The 8,159-nt window shown below is 31.4% G+C and overlaps 1 non-coding gene across 1 annotated transcript; it reads right to left on the bottom strand.

Annotated features, from left to right (window-relative positions):
• Window positions 1-6,392: 6,392 nt before the first annotated feature.
• On the bottom strand, window positions 6,393-6,499 carry LOC139851063 (small nucleolar RNA R71). Its single transcript, XR_011760426.1, has one exon. It is a non-coding gene; the product is annotated as a small nucleolar RNA R71 (small nucleolar RNA).
• Window positions 6,500-8,159: the final 1,660 nt, after the last annotated feature.

The following is an 8,159-nucleotide window of genomic DNA, read 5'->3' as shown; positions in this document are numbered from 1 at the left end:
CTGGTCGATTCACGAACCTATAACAAATATGTACATATATATCAAAGTATGTTCAAAATATATTTACAACACTTTTAATACATTTTGATGTTTTAAGTTTATTAAGTCAGCTGCCCTCGTTAGTAACCTACAACTAGTTGTGCACAGTTAGATGTACAGAAATAAATCGATATATATTATCTTGAATCAATCCATGACCCAGTGTATACACGTCTCAGGCTAGATCACAACTCAAAGTATATATATTTTTGGAATCAACCTCAACCCTGTATAGCTAACTCCAACATTACTGCATATAGAGTGTCTATGGTTGTTCCAAATAATATATATACATGGGTCGATATGATATGTCAAAACATTTGCATACGTGTCTATGGTATCCCAAGATTACATAATATATTAGAATACATGTATAATACCATATAAGTTAGCTAGGATATGATTTGTATAGAATTGTTAATATTTCCCGTAGCTACAAAAATCAAAAAATATCCAATCTTGTTTTACCCATAACTTCTTCATTTTAAATCCGTTTTGAGTGAATAAAATTGCTATGGTTTCATATTGAACTCTATTTTATGAATCTAAACATAAAAAGTATAGGTTTATAGTCGGAAATATAAGTTACAAGTCATTTTTGTAAGAGGTAGTCATTTCAGTCGAAAGAACGACGTCTTGATGACCGTTTTGAAAAACATACTTCCACTTTGAGTTTAACCATGATTTTTAGATATAGTTTCATGTTCATAAGAAAAATCATTTTCCCAGAAGAACAACTTTTAAATCAAAGTTTATCATAGTTTTTAATTATCAAACCCAAAACAGCCCGCGGTGTTAATACGACGGCGCATGTCCAGTTTTACGGTGTTTTTCGTGTTTCCGGGTTTTAAATCATTAAGTTAGCATATCATATAGATATAGAACATGTGTTTAGTTGATTTTAAAAGTCAAGTTAGAAGGATTAACTTTTGTTTGCGAACAAGTTTAGAATTAACTAAACTATGTTCTAGTGATTTCAAGTTTAAATCTTCGAATAAGATTTATTTATATGTATGAATCGAATGATGTTATGAACATCATTACTACCTCAAGTTTTGTGGATAAACCTACTGGAAAAGAGACAAATGGATCTAGCTTCAAAGGATCTTGGATGGCTTGAAAGTTCTTGAAGTAGAATCATGACACGAAAACAAGTTCAAGTAAGATTTCCACTCGAAATAAGATTGTTATAGTCATAGAAATTGAATCAAAGTTTAAATATGAGTATTACCTTATATTAGAAAGATATCTTACTGTAAATAAGAAAGATTTCTTGAGGTTGGATGATCACTCTACAAGATTGGAAGTAAGCTAGCAAACTTGGAAGTATTCTTGATTTTATGAAACTAGAACTTGTAGAATTTATGAAGAACACTTAGAACTTGAAGATAGAACTTGAGAGAGATCAATTAGATGAATAAAATTGAAGAATGAAAGTGTTTGTAGGTATTTTTGGTCGTTGGTGTATGGATTAGATATAAAGGATATGTAATTTTGTTTTCATGTAAATAAGTCATGAATGATTACTCATATTTTTGTAATTTTATGAGATATTTCATGCTAGTTGATAGTGCTCCAAATGAACATATATTTCATAGCATTATCCTTCAAGAAAGACAAGCTTTTAGTTGCAATTATTCTAATTTCAAGTAATTATCGTTTAAATAATAAAAGGTGAAGACAAAAGACAGATTCGACGATTTGAAGACGCAAATGACCAAAAAGCTCAAACGTATAAGATACAATCCAAGTGGTTCAATTTATTGATAAGAAACGTCTAAAAATGACAAAAGTACAAGCCGCAAAACGCAAAGTACAAGATATTAAATTATACGAATAGGCGTTCGAAAATTCGAAACCGAGATATGAACCAACTTTCAACGCTCGATGCAACAGGGCTGAAAGTACAAGTCAACTATGCACAAGAATTTAATATAATATTTAAATAATTCATAATAAGAATAATAATAAATAATAAAAAGTTGTTAATTGAGCATAGTTAAGGGGTCATAAGTGAAAATTTCAAATCAATATTTGCCTATAAAAGAAAGGCATTCAGAGGCTTTCAAACTACACGTTTTCAATTCTCTTTCTCTTAAACGTATGTAATATATATATATATATATATTTATAATTTTAATTTTAATTTAAGTTTAATAATAATTGGGTTATTGTAAGAAATGTTTTACGGGTTTTAAGTCGAAACTCTGTCCGGGTAACGCTACGCGATAAATAATCACTGTAAGCTATGTTTTTCCTTTTTAAATTAATGTCTCGTAACTAAGTTATTATTATGCTTATTTGAGCCGAAATAATCGTGATGTTAGACTAAAAATTAAGATTGGGTTATTAAACTTTGTACCATAATTAGGGTATGGACAAAAGACCGACACTTGTGGATATTGGACCATGGACCATTAATAGATGGGGGGTATTGTCTAATCGAATGACAATTCTTTGGATCCTGTCGAACCTATCTCCAAATTAATTAATCTAATAATTATTAAATGATTATGCATGTCCTATTTAGTGACGTTTATACGACATCTTTAACAATCATTTAATTAATCAATTGGGTTGGGTAATTAATTATTCATTCTGATCAAGTGGGTAAATTAATAATCATGGACTAATTAAAACAGGGGTGGATTATATTCAAGGGTAATTGGTGTAATTGTTAACAAAGTATTAAAACCTTGGATTACACACAGTCGATAACCTGGTGTATTCATTAAACAAAGTATTAAGACCTTGTTATAGTTCGAATCCCTAATTAGTTGGAGTATTTGACTTCGGGTATAAGGTTAAGTTTGCCGAGCATTTTATAATTATGACCGATGGACTATTATGGCTAAAAACCAGATAGGTATCAAATAACTCCAGGACAAAGGACAATTAACCCAGGATAATTAATTAAAGTCAAAACGTCAAACATCATGGTTAGGGAAGTTTAAATAAGCATAATTGTTCTATTTTATATCTCATCGTATTTTTATTTACTGTTATTTTATTTACTGTCATTTTATTTATCGCAATTTATTTTACGCACTTTAATTATCGTCATTTATCTTTACGCTTAAAATATAAAATCGACAAACCGGTCATTAAACGGTAAAACCCCCTTTTATAATAATATTACTACTCATATATATATATATATATATATATATATATATATATATATATATATATATATATATATATATATATATATATATATATATATATATATACATATATATATATATATATATATATATATATATATATATTTTATATATATAGTTGTTAAAAATATAGTACGTTATCACTAGCTCCCTGTGGAACGAACCGGACTTACTAAAAACTACACTACTCTACAATTAGGTACACTACCTATAAGTGTTGTAGCAAGGTTTAGGTATATCCACTTTATAAATAAATAAATAACTTGTGTAAAATTGTATTGTTTTTAATAGTATTTCCTAGTAAAATATAAGCTATTTCGTATACACCTCTACGCACATCAAGTTTTTGGCGCCGCTGCCGGGGACGCTGAAAAACGCTATATTTTTGTAAACTATGTTTGTTTAAAAGTAATTTTTATTTTTAATATATTATAATAAGTGTTGAAAAAAAAAATGATTTTTGTCCATGATGTGCATTTACCGATGTGCCATTTGATGTTTTTAGTATGAATAGTTTAAAAGGTGTAATTTTTATTAATAAAAAGTCGATTCTTCAAGTATGTGCCAAAACTTATCAAGTATTAGATTACTTGTAAAAATAGCATTATTAAATATAAATAACGTTTTAGTTTAAATGATTGTATTATTTTTGTCCTTTGTTTTATAGTGATGAATAAAGTTTTAAAGAGTCGTATTATTAAATACTTCAGGGGTATATTATATAACTTATAATTAATAATTTCTATCATGTCGCTTTCATGTAAATAGTAAATTAATTAATTTCTTGAATAGTAAATGAATTAAAAAAAACAATTAAATAATTTTTGTTTTTCTACCTTGTATGTAATAGTTCTTTTGGATCTACTGAAATTTATGCGATTACTTTTTGAGTATATGATTCCGATTGTAAGATCAAGACCATTTTGTGTTGGTATTGAAATGTCTACTAAAGTTGATGAGTGGATAGCAAGGTAGCGAAGTTTATGAGACTGTGTGTTTACTATGCAATCAATTTTACTCCCCTATTTGTACCCTACCAACTTGCTAAATACTCTGTTCATTTATGTGTCGATTAAAACTAAACTATTATAGCGTGGTGTTTTGTAGCATCTACGATTATATAAAAAAAAATAAAAAAAAAAATTTAAATCTTGAAATCTCGAAAAACACAAAAATATTGTAAATTTACGATTCACTTAGAGTAATTTTTCCTTAGTTTTAAGTTTCCTTTAGTTTTTACATTTAGAATTCCTTAGTTTTTATTTTTTTTCCTTAGTGATATTCAGGGGCGTAGCAAGGATTTTATAGCGTTGGTGTCACAAATTAATATTGAATTATACCGAGTAGAAAAATTTCAATCTAGCAAGGACGACGTTCGTTTTTAACTTTGCAATTCTTTTTAGTGTTCTCTACATCTTTATATCATCAAACTTTGCAATTCTTTTTAGTGTTGTCTACATCTTGATATTATCAGTCAATTAAATACTATTAAGTAAAAAGTACAAATATATAAAATAAATTATACATGATATAAATATAAATAAAAATGATTGAACTAAATTAACCACAAAACTTAAAAAGGATATTCGTACAAGATAGTGAAATAAGATATTTTTCACAAGCTTTGTTTATTTTTCCTCAATGTGTAAAGAATACGGCCGCTAAAACGAATAATGACTACGTGTTGATAGAGTTTTGTTGGGTACGTGTATAATATACAGCTGTAAAAAAATATGTTGATTGCTTATGGGCCGGTAACAATTGAGGTGCTTAGTCTCAGAAAAATCGGTGCACATCAAAATATTGGTGGTGTCACCAACAAAAAGGCCAATCATTTTAGATTAAATAGACTACTTGGTTGGTAATTATTCGACAATTGAATGGTGTCACTTGCCGACACTACTTACTATATACCTCCACCTCTGGTGTTATTTACCTTAGTTTTAAGTCTAGTATTTTGCCGTAGTTTATTTTTATTTCTAGATTTCTAAGCTTTGCTGTAAAATCTCTTAAGTGCTTTTTCTTTAGACTAAGATTTAGGCGCCTTAAAATTTTGTGACGCCGTGTTAAAATTTTAGTATCCTTTTAAGTAATTCCCGTTTTTCATTTAGAATCCCTTTTAAATTTCGACGCTTTACTTTCTTCTTATTTTTTTTCGGCCTTTTATTTTTCGACGTTTTTCGATGCGCAAATCTTTTTCTTTCTTATTTCTCGACGCTCTAGTTTTTAGGACATAGAATTTTTCTATTTCTTCTCTAAAATTTCAAACGAAAAATTATTTTAAGTGGTTAAATTGATAGACATCCAAATTTTCTGGTTCGTAGTAATAGTTGGATTTGTACGTGGACCGGGTTATTGGAGTCAAACAGTACTCAATTATATTGGGACCAAACGAATCATGCCCCTCTGCTGCATCTTTTGGCTATTCGAAACGTGGGCAAAATCAGAAAAGTCTATTAATTTGATAACTTATATAATTTTTCTTATTTTTATAACTAATAGGATATTCAGTGAATGCACCGAGCAAAACGTTCACCACCTTTCATACGTTCACCACCTGTAACTCGATCAAGACATCTAGCAAATATTGTCGCCGTTGATTTTTCTTTAGAATCGTCATCTAGTCGACCAAGTACTCTAATTCAAATTTCCGATAATTCATCTTTTGAACCTGATTTCACAATTGAGAACTCGAAGGATATTCAAGGACAATTCCAAGATCCTGAACCACTAATCATTCCTCCTGAACCACAAATCGTTAAATCAGAATCTTCTAGTGATTCGGATTCAACAAATTTAAATATGGAAATAAAGGAACCTCAAAGCATGGAAGACCGAATGAGAGCCATACGCACGGGCCAAGGTCACGCCATTAATCAGCCAGATGTTAGAGCATCAGATTTTGAAATCAAAGGACAAATCCTACACATGATCACCAATCAGTGTCAATTTGGTGGTACAACAAAAGAAGATCCAAACGAACATCTTCAAACTTTTAATAGGATTTGTAATCTATTTAAAATCCGAGAAGTTGAGGATGAAACTATTTATCTTATGTTGTTCCCCTGGACTTTAAAGGGAGAAGCCAAAGATTGGTTAGAATCATTACCTGAAGGAACGATTGACACATGGGATGTTTTCGTTGAGAAATTTCTTCAAAGATTCTTTCCGGCATCTAAAGCCGTGAGACTTCAAGGAGAAATTTCCACGTTCATGTAAAAGCCAAATGAAACGTTATATGAGGCATGGACAAGATTCGGAAGGATGTTGAGAGGATGTCCTCAACACGGTTTAGATACTTTTCAAATAGTACAAATCTTCTATAAAGGCGTAGACATCGCCACACGAAAAGACATCAACACAGCAGCTGGTGGTTCCATTATGAAGAAAACTGCAACCGAAGCTCACAAGATCATTGATAACACAGTATCCCACTCTCATGAGTGGCATCAGGAAAAAGATATATATCATTCATCTAAAGCGGCTAGAGCCGATTCTAGTCATAACTTTGATTCTGTTTCCGCAAAAATAGATGCTTTCGAGATACAAATGGAAAAGATGACTAAAGACATTCACGCAATACGAATCAGTTGTGAGCAATGCGGTGGACCACACTTAACGAAAGATTGTCATATTGAACAAACCATGGAACAACGTGAGAATGTTTCCTACATGAACCAAAGGCCGGGAAATAATTATCAAAATAATTATCAACCGCCAAGGCCAGACTTCAACCGAAATCAAAACATTCTTTACAACCCAAATGGACCCAACAATAACTCGTATAACCAACAAGGTCCGAATAACCAACCAACTCAAAACAACACTTTCAATCAACAAAGACCTAGCTTGTATAAACCACCACAACAAACCGAAGAGAAAAAGTCAAATCTGGAAGAAGTGGTATTTAAGCTAGTTGAATCTCAAACACAATTTATTGAAACTCAAACCCAAACGAACGAGAGGTTTGATCAGTCATTTAGAACTCAACAAGCTTCCATTTTGAATCTAGAAAAACAAGTAGGTACTCTTGTTAGATTGATGAGTAAAAGGGAACAAGGAAAGCTACCGAGTAATACTGAAGTAAATCCTCGGAATGAAAATGTTAACATGGTTTCAACGAATTCTGAAAAACCAGCACCAGAAGATGGGAAGGTTTTAGATGTGAGTAACAATGAAGAAGTTATACCAACACCACCACCTGAGTATGTAAAGCTAGTGGTGGCACCATACAGACCACCCATCCCGTTTACAAGAAAAGGAGTTGAGTATGAGCAAGTGATAGGTAATAAAGTTTGTGATACCTTTGGAAAGAAGAAGAAGAAGAATAAGAAAGTGCAAGAAACAAAAACCGTAGAAGTAAATCCGGTGAAGACAGTTCCACCAAAACCTCCACCTAGGATAGGTGATCCAGGTGAATTTATTGTTCCTTGTCTACTTAGTGATTGTGTCATGTATGATGCACTAGCAGATTTAGGTGCGAGTGTAAGTATTATGCCTCTTTCATTATATAAGAGATTAGGTGTAGGTGAGTTAAGTCCAACGGATATGAGTGTTCGACTCCTTGATCAAACCATTAAGCACCCAGTTAGAATTACTGACAACCTACCCGTTCAAGTAGGTAATTTAACCTTTCTAGTCGAATTCATTGTCATTAACATAGAAGAGGACTCAAACATTCCTCTAATTTTAGGTCGACCATTCTTAGCGTCCACCGGGGCGTTATTTGATGTAAGAAAGGGTGGAATGACACTTAGTAATGATGAAAAATCGATCACCTTTGTGATTCGAAAGTCTAAATCTCCACCAACCAAAACCGTTGAACCAACAAAAACGATTAGTAAGAACCATGTTGTTTTACCAACTCCAACGGTAGTGCTTAATAATAATAAAACGCCTAAGTGTGGGGAAGATGAAGTAATACCTAATGATGACCTGATAACAAAGAACCCC

Source organism: Rutidosis leptorrhynchoides, chromosome 5, assembly GCF_046630445.1.
Source record: "Rutidosis leptorrhynchoides isolate AG116_Rl617_1_P2 chromosome 5, CSIRO_AGI_Rlap_v1, whole genome shotgun sequence".
NCBI classification, from domain to species: Eukaryota; Viridiplantae; Streptophyta; class Magnoliopsida; order Asterales; family Asteraceae; genus Rutidosis; species Rutidosis leptorrhynchoides.
This window is presented reverse-complemented; position numbering and strand designations above follow the sequence as displayed.